A 9405-nucleotide genomic window follows, 5' to 3' on the forward strand; every position below is an offset into this window, starting at 1 on the left:
GGGGGGGGGGGGGGGGGGGGGGGGGGGGGGGGGCAGCAAGTTTTGAACAGAGCGATCCCGCTTCCTCTCTTTCACTTTAGGCCGCTCGAGACAAAATGCTCGTTTTGCCAGAGATGACTCCCTGGCCTAAGCTGGCTGTTGGGAAAAGCCCTCTCAGACAGCGGCTGTAAATCACGAGGCAACCTCTCTCTGTGGGTCCCAAGGCAGCCAACGTGCAAAGAGTGATTTATCAGGCAGCTTCCAACGCAGCTCAATTTTTGGAGGCGGGCGAAAGATGCCCAAAGGCTTTAAGAGCTGAGCCAGTATCCCCTGGAAGAGGAAAGTGGGAGCCACTTTTTTGAGCGGAGGGGGGAGGGGCGGGACTGCTGGATCATCTGGGGGTTTGCATGGGGGTCCTCCTGGGAGTGGGGGCTCCAGACAAGCCTCCCCTTCCCGCCCCAGCCCCGTTTTTTGAGCTCAGAACTGGAAATCATGGGGGGGGGGTGGTCCAATCGCTTCCTCCTCTCCCCTCCCTGAACACCCTCTCGCCCCACATGCTTCCTTAGGCAGGAAACTTTAAATTGCTGGGATGGGCCAACCTAATTGCTACTCTTTTAATAACTCGGTTCACTCCTGAAAGTCCCTGTAAACATCTTGGAAGCAGCGTACCATGGCCGGGAAGGGAAGCGGACGCTCGCCTCTCCTACAGGGCCTGGCTTCTGGGGGATCGGAAGGCTGAGTCAATCACGTCCCCTCCCCCTTAGCCTTCTCGCTACAGCCCCCCCAAAACTTATATACTTCTGTCCACAGGTGTCCACTTAATCTCCCCGCTCCCCGCATTCAGGAGACAATTTTTCTTCCCTCCGTCTGAGCAGGCGGTCGCAGTGCTGCCCCAACGTTCCACCTTTTCCTTCGCACCTTAGTCATTTCATCCTGCAAATAACAATTCTGATGGGACGCCTGGGTGACTCGGTCGGTTGAGCGTCCGACTTCGGCTCGGGTCGTTATCTCACGGTTCGTGGGTTCAAGCTGTGCATCGGGCTCTGTGCTGACAGCTCGGAGCCTGGAGCCTGCTTCGGATTCTGTGTCTCCCTGACTCCCTGCCCCTCCTCTGCTCGCTCCCTCTCTCTCTCTCTCTCTCTCCCTCAAAATAAATAAACATTAAAAAAAAAAAAAAAAAGAATTCTGAGAGAACCCAGAAAGGTAGAAAGCTTTGCCTGGAACACCTCAGCAAGGTAGCATCAGAGCAAAAAAGCCTTCCATGCAACTGGCCGGGGTTCCCCTGCTACACCAGCTGCTGTTGCAGAAGACCCTGGGCTTTCCTGTAATAGTCATCAGGCCTGGGATCTGGAGCTCACGGAGCATCATGTAAGATCTTTATACCTTTCTTAGCATCTCCGTTCGGAGTAAACGAGTAGCAGGAATTACTTGAAAACCAATGAAATAAAATGGCATTGGGAGATACTCAGAACTTCATCTAGACCTGGCTGCTCTTTTTTTTTTTTTTTTTTTCTTTTGACGTCCCTTCTTTTAGATGATTGCTTTATTTTATGGTGATTTGGGAAGTCAGACGCTTATAGTTTGTCAGAACCTCAGGTACCGGATTCGGAAGCGGGTGAGAGGGTTTGCGAGGTATTTGCTGGTTGGTGGCAGAAGTAAGAACCTTGCTACTTCCTCTGTCATCAAACAGCAGACTGTCAGAACCCCCTTGTCTGGGAGGGGACCAGGCTGGGGCAAGGTAGGGTATCTCTGCCGCAAAACGGGCTGTTTTAGGGCATTGAGTTCTTCCTGGCACGGGGATAGGCCCAAAGCAAGAGGAAGGGAGACACGGCCAATGCCAAGACCAGGTACAGGAACAGATCTTAAAGGGATCAGTAGCAGTTGTGGCTGAGACCACAGGACCAGGTGGAATGGGGTTTGGAATAAAGCATACCAGGACCCAGAGAGGTATTATCTACCTGTCCTGGACACCAGCAGATGCCCGCAGCTGACTTCAAGGGCTCCCACTTAAGTCTGTCTTCAGGGAGTCACTGAAATGCCAATGGCAGGGGATTGAGGGAAGTAGATAACTTCTCAGGGATTGAAATGATACTTTAGGAGGCAAAAGTCTTATTAGAAGTTAGGCGCCATTAATATTGGCTTAATATAGAGAGAGAATGTTTCCTGAGAATACCTTAACTCTGAGATATTTGGGCACAAAGCGTTCTGGGATTTTAACTACAACTGGGTTCTCAGGAAGGAGAACAAAGGATTAGAAAATCCACTTTGAGTAGGATGGGCAAAGGGAGCCTAGGTGGTCTCCATCATCAGCCCCAGTGAGGCTGCGAGAAGTCCAGTGCCCCATCAACCACCGAAATGCTTTAGACAGTTCCCGGTGGGTGGAGACGATGATGGCGAGAGGGAGCCATTCTGGAAGGTAGAACATGGCTGCTGCGGTCTGGAGGGTAAAAACAGGTCAGCGTCTAGGTAACGATTAGAGCTTTACACTTTGCAGGCAGGCAGGCCCGGGTTGGAATTCTGCCTGTATCATTGGCTAGGTGGTCGCGGCCCAAGTGATCTGAACCCCGAGTCCCATTTTTATCATCTGGAAAATGAAGATCGTCATTTCTATCTCATTGGGTTGGTTTAAAGATTGGTCGTGGTGATGTTGGGAATGAAGCAAGAGAACGGGGGGGGGGGGCGGGGTGGGGGGAAGGCCAAGGAGGAGGAGGGCCCAACCCAAACAGGACCACGATACAGTGAAAGTTAGCAGGTCTCCTTCTGTACCCTCACAGGTCTCCTTCTGTACCACCCCCCCCCAGGTGAGACTTCTAGAATCCAGTAGAAATACTGTAGTTCAGTGGTGCCTGGGTGGCTCAGTTGGTTAAGCACTTGACTTCAACTCAAGTCACGATCTCACGGTTCGTGGGATCGAGCCCCTCGTCAGGCTCTGTGCCGACAGTGCAGAGGCTGCTTGGGACTCTCTTTCTTCCTCTCTCTGCCCCTCCCTCACGTGCACACATTCTTTCTCTCTCAAAATAAATAAACTTAAAAAAATACTGTAGCTCAAAATGGGCTCAGAAACTCTGTTCCATAAAGTGTGATTCCAGCTGAAAGAGTCTGCGGCAAGGTAGGGGTTGACAGTGTTTACCACGTAGAGATTTTACGGGTAAAATAAAGCACAATGAGATGTGATCGGCCATCATTTAATATTGAGCATCTCTATGCATCTAGGTAATGTTGTAAGAACACACTGACAAAACCTAAGCGTCACTGCAAGAATTGCACCATATCTAGGGAGGAGGCTAACACAGTATGTTATGCAGACCTCGTTTTCTAAAACACTGTGTCTACACTTAAAAAAAAATTTTAACGTTTATTCATTTTTGAGAGACAGAGAGAGACAGAGCATGAGGGGAGGGGCAGAGAGAGGGGGAGACACAGAATCCGACCCAGGCTCCAGGCTCTGAGCCATCAGCACAGACCCCGACGCGGGGCTTGAACTCACCAACCGTGGGATCCTGACCTGAGCTGAAGTCGGACGCTCAACCGACTGAGCCACCCAGCCGCCCACACTGTGTCTACATTTTAAGGGTTTATTTGATAGTTGTCACAGGGGGTGGTGGAGGAATACATGCTCTTTGGGGGGAAAAGTCAGGAAGGTGAGCACAATAGTTCTGCTTCTTTACTAGGAAACCTGGCATCGAGGTTAATCATGTTGCGATGGCATAAAATTCCTCCTGCCTTTCCTGCATGCCCACACAGTTTTGTAGAGGGCACAGGAGGGAAAGAGTTATATTATCAAAATAAAATAAAATCTTGCTTTCATCTGTACCTGGGTGAGTCGCTGCACTCAATGGAGAGACTGGAAAAAGCGGGGGAAAACACTGGAAGTAGCCAGCCCAGAGTCTGAGTGCTGACCAACCATTTTACCAACCTACATCAGTTTGAGCCAGTGGGTTGACCTCTCTGAACATGATTTCCATATTTAAAATAAGACAATAAAAGTTCACGAAAAACTGTCAGACGTGAGTTAAGTTCCTTCACGTGCCTACCACGGCACGTGGCAAATAATAATATTCAGCAAGTGGTTAATCATTCCCAACGAACTTGTTTGCGTCAAAGAGGTGTAGTTTCTGGTTGATTAACGCTGACCTCTTTAAGCTCCCAAAAAAAGGTTTCTGTGAGAATTCTAGTTCAATTTTAACCCGTCTATAGGTGCTACAGCACATTTCTTCGGTCTGCTTAAGATGATCATGGGGCAAGATCATCTCGGCAAATAAGAAATACTTCCTGAGGGGTTTTCTAGAAACATAAATGTTCTCGTGTTTTGTACACTCTTCTGTTTTCTGACTCCGTAATTTCTTAGCTGCCGCATTGTGTTTTTATACCCACACGGTGTCTGCTGTAACAGGAAGAGAGGCCGCACAATGTATTAGTGGGAAGCTGGACCAGAACCCGGGACCGACAGCTTCTGGGGGCCGGTAGTTCCAATGGGCAACTGTGTAACTCGGTGTCCGTGACTTTGCCACTCTGGGTCTCACTTATCCTGTTCCGGAAACAAGCAAACAAAACACCAAGAAATAACCTGCAGGAGGCCTCTCTGTTCTCCCCATCTTGTTTGGTTTCGGTGAGCCATGTTTCTCTCGGAAAGCATTTCCACGGCCACTCTGAGGAGCTCAGCATCAGTATTTCGACGAGGCCAAAGGACAGCTGTGGGTTTTTTTGTGAGCAGCCGCGGTAAGTGCAGTTGTCGGGATGGGATGGGGTCCTTGTGGAGCAAAAGGAGGTACAGGAAATCCTCCAGGGCACTGTCCTCAAATACTGAGTCGGTTTGAGTGAAGATTTGGACAAAAAGCAAAGGGGCGAGTTAAGATAAGAGCAGAACAAAAGAAAGGGACACAGAAATTCGGAGGGGCCAAATGACAGGAAGAGAGCCGGAGCAAGAAGGGATGAAGAAAAAAAAGAAAATGGGCCGAGACTCGGAGCACAGGCTGAAGGAGACCTCGACTATTTTCACATTAAGCATGTCTTTTTTTCCCATAATCACAGTTACTTCATATCCTCCCAGAGTTGGCAGGTTTCTCTTGGGAAGATAAACCCTCTTTGGCAAGCACCCCACATGCGAGCCGAAGCAGGAAGCCCGAGTCGTCATTACATTATGCAATCCTGCGTCCGGCCAATAATTGCCTATCTGACATGCTAGCCTCCCACATTCCTGAGATTCATCTAGAACAGCCAGAAGATTAGATTAGTGTGTATTTTCAGCCAGCCGCCATCACTCGTAGCTGGCCTGTCTCCTTCTGTCAGCCGAATCGGGGACAGGGAGCCTCTGTCAGCGGAGGCCGTCCTGTTTGTCACCGTCTTGTCAGCGATGTCTGCCCCGAGGTCGACAAGTCCTTCCCAGGGAAAGAAGGGGGGGGGGTGGGCAGAACTTCAGAGGAGATCGGCGTTATCCTAAGCCCAAATTACCAAAAAGTGTCGCGGATAGAACGCCAGGACGACAAAGCCACCGAGAACGAGTTAGAAAGTCCCGGGGAAGCGATCCTTCTTCCGCTTGAGAATATCAGACACTGAACAGGTGGAACAAAGAACGCAGGAAAAGGTTTAGGAAAATGGGGATGTAGCCCTACGTCTGCCTGGCCCCACTGGCTGTGGAATTCGAGATGTTTCCTTACTTTTCTAAGCCTCAGGGTCTTCATCTGTGAATTAGGCACAATAATAACTGCTTCATCAGGTTATGGAGATGATTAGAGGAGATCCTGTTTCCCCGCCAGGGTTGCCGTCATGAGGAACCACAAGCTGGGTGGCTTAAAACAGCCTATGTTTATTGTCTCACTGTTCTGGAGGCCAAAAGTCTGAAATCACGGTGTTGAGGGGGTCACGCTCTCTCTGAAACCTGTAGGGAGACTTATGCCTTTTCCTAGAGTCTTCTGCATCTCAGGACACCTACTGGCATGCCTCGACTCGGATGTCCATCCCCCCCAATCTCCTGTCTTCATGAGGCTTCTCCCCGGGTGTCTCTGTATCTTCACACGAGCATTTTCTCATAAGGACACCAGTCATATTAGGCTAGGAGTCCTTCAGTGTGATGTCGCGTTAACGGGTTACGTCTGCAACCACCGCATTTCCAAATAAGGTCGGGCTCTGAGGTCCTAGGAGTAAGGACTCCAACATATCTTTTCTGGGGGCAGGACCTGATTCACCCCATAACATACTGCATCGTGCAGCAAAGCCAAGAAGGCCAGGAGATAGGGAAATAAACGTCAGAGCAAGGAGAGAGGAATAGGGGGCGAGTGAAGTCAGTCGGAGGGAGACATTACTGGGAATGGTGTCCAGGATTCATTTTTACTGCCTTGGAGCTGAGCGATGAGGCCCGATTCAAGGGCACGGAGTGAGGTACACAGTGAGACATCTTATGATAAGCAAGTGCCGACTGCGGGCCCTCTTTGAGCGACACCCTCTGACCACGAACCTGGCAGTCCAAGGTATGTATTGAAAACACCCGTGAGCCCCCGCGAGAGGGTGGCAGAAGACAGTGGAAGGAGAGCCCAACCATTAATGCTTTTGAGCCCCGAGGGTGAAGAAGGGAATTAAAAAGATCGTCTCACGTGTATAATAAATTTGCAGAGTTGAATAGACTCCACCTCTCTTTAAAAAATAATTTATTAATTACCCTCTGCCTGTAGAGTCTCACCTTACTGAGTCCTGCAATTTGCAAATTAACTATTGGCCCCACGCGGTCTATTGAAGGGATAATGAGTAGTAAAGAGAAGCTGGTCTCTGAAGTTGTCTTATGAATCACGATGATTATGAATGACTCACACGCATCCTTTGCATCTTCAAAGGGCTTTCTCCTGACATCTTTGGAGAAGCCAGTCCCGAGCTTTCTCAAGCGGAGCTTGGTGGTAAAGGCCACGAGGCTAGGAAGACCACCGGGAGAGAGGGTCTGGAGAAAGACGGTGGGGGGGGGGGGGACAGGGGCAAGGTCAGCAGGTTCGGCTCGCCGCATGTGAAGTTTATCCTGCCCAGCCTAATGGAAGGAAGGAACCCTTGCCATGTTCTCTCAGCACCGAGAGGTGACCCAGTCTGAGGCCTTTAAAGTGTGTGCCTTTAACCACGTTGCCTGAAGCCAAGAGGCTGTGCCAGGGTATAGCAGCACTTTGATCGTACTTCTGTGTTCAAAGCACTCAGGGACATCACGTTTCTTCCAAAAGTGAGATATTCCATGGACTAACTAGGTCATTGACAATGAGCTATTGAGGGCCCCGAGTGCTGCAGCAAGCAGGAGAAAACATTAAACAGAATGCCTTTTTCTTCGCTCTAATAAAGACCACCGAGGTGGGGGCAGGGGGAGGGGGATCCTCAGAGGCAAAGTGAAATCCTGAGAAAACAGCATAACTAGCAAATGCAACTACAATCCACATCAATGGGTATAAGCAGGAAAGCACTGTTTTTGTTTTTGTTTTTGTTTTTTCTGGTATCGTGGGAATATCTTGGTAACAAAATAATGAGTTACTATTTACTGAGCCCCCCAAACGTGTCAGTTTCTTACTGGATGTTTTCGACACAACTCCAAAAGGCCGATAGGATTACCTTCAATTTTTACTTGTTTTAAACATGAAGATCCTGGGGATTACACGGCGATATAACCTTTCCAGAGTCACCCTCGATAAAAATGACCAGATCTAGGATTTGGACGTACGACTAGATTACCCCCGACCATACCATGGCAGGGGTAGGACTTAGATTTCTATCACACATGGAGTCGAATCGGGCTTCGCCTACAGCGAGTTCTCCAGTGTATGGTCCCTGAAAATTGAATGACCCAACTTGCAGGCAGGTAGCATTGCCAGGCCATTTCTAGCAGGACAGCTTGGGAGGGACAGGCAAGACTCACCTGCTTCCTGCAGTGCCCTTTTTGCCCCAGAGCACCCAGGCCCAGGAAGCTCTTGGCACCTTTCACAGGGCTTTCTGGAGCCCGGACGCTGCCCTGATGTGAATCAGCAACTTCCAATTACGATTGCTGAATTTGGAGCTTAAATTTATATCACGATGATCATTAAAGGGCTTTGCACTCCCACAGCGTTTTCCATCTTCAAAGTGCTCTGTGAACATTAACTAATTAATCTGGGCTCCAAATTGTGCCAAGGCCCAGAGGGCTTACACTGCTCAGATCTAGCATGGTCTCCGTCGATGGCGGTGATTACAGAAAGCACCGGGCTCCTTTTGACCTGGGGCCCAGCGGTGGAGGGCGTCACCATAGTGCCGTCAGATCCGTCACAGACCCTGTCCAGTCCTGCTCCTATGGGCCGGGTCTGCACTTGAGGCTACAAAAAAAAAAAAAAAAAAGGAAGCCAGAGGCCTTACAGAAGCAGGTGGCCCACTGGTAATCAGCAAAGACACTGCTTACAATAAAAAAATTCAGCTACGCATGAATTTATTCATTCAAATGAGTCATATTCAAACCTCCATTGCACAGATCAAGAAACAGGCTCAGAGGGCTAAAGTGACCAATTCAAGTGCAGTCATGCTATGGGGCAGAGAATGAGTTCCTAAATCCACAGGAAGATATTTTCCCAGGTAAACTAACAGATTATTTCTGTAACTCACAATTTGACCTACGAGTGAGGAGTTAAGAAGTGGAAATAACTGATGTAGGGAAATTCAGAGGTGAGAGATAAAATGTATTGCCTGTAGGTCAGGAAGACTTTCTTGGAGGTCAACTTTGTGTTGGGCCTTAGTCACTTACTTATTTTGACAATTTCATTAGGTTTTTCTCAGGAATGGATGTTGGATTTTGTCAAAAGTTTCTGCAGCATCTATTGACATTTTTTTTTCAGTCCGTTAATAAGTGAGGGCCCCAAAACTTCAGATGTGGAAATCTTAATGCCCAATGTGATGGTGTTAGATGGGGCCTTCAGAGGTGGTTGGGTCATGAGGCTGAAATCCCCCAGGGCTGAGATTAGTGCCCTTCTTGGAGAAATCTCAGAGAGTTGCTTCCTCCCTCTCTGCTCTCCACCATGTGAGGAGACAACCAGAAAAGGTGAGGCTACAACGTTGAGGACACATCATTGAAGATACAAGATCGGGAAACCAGAAGGAGGACTCTCACCAGATACTGCACCGGCCGGCACCTTGACCTTCCACATCCTAGACTCCAGAACTGTGTGGAATAAATGTGTACTGTTGAAGCCATCCAGTCAGTGGTGTATTTGTTACCACCGCCAAAACTAAGACAGGGAACTTACGTTGGATTTCAAATGTTACAATCACCTGGTACTCCTGCTATATATCCCAAATGTGCTGTATTCCATTAGATAACATTTTGTTAAGAATTTTGCACCGATCTTTATGAGAGGCATCGGGCTGTCTCAGTCTTCCCTTGCAAGTTCTCTGCCTGGTTTCGATGTCAGAGTAATGTCAGCCTCTTGGAACCGACTCCGA

The sequence above is a fragment of the Panthera uncia genome (genome assembly GCF_023721935.1).
Source record: "Panthera uncia isolate 11264 chromosome A3 unlocalized genomic scaffold, Puncia_PCG_1.0 HiC_scaffold_12, whole genome shotgun sequence".
Classification (NCBI taxonomy): Eukaryota; Metazoa; Chordata; class Mammalia; order Carnivora; family Felidae; genus Panthera; species Panthera uncia.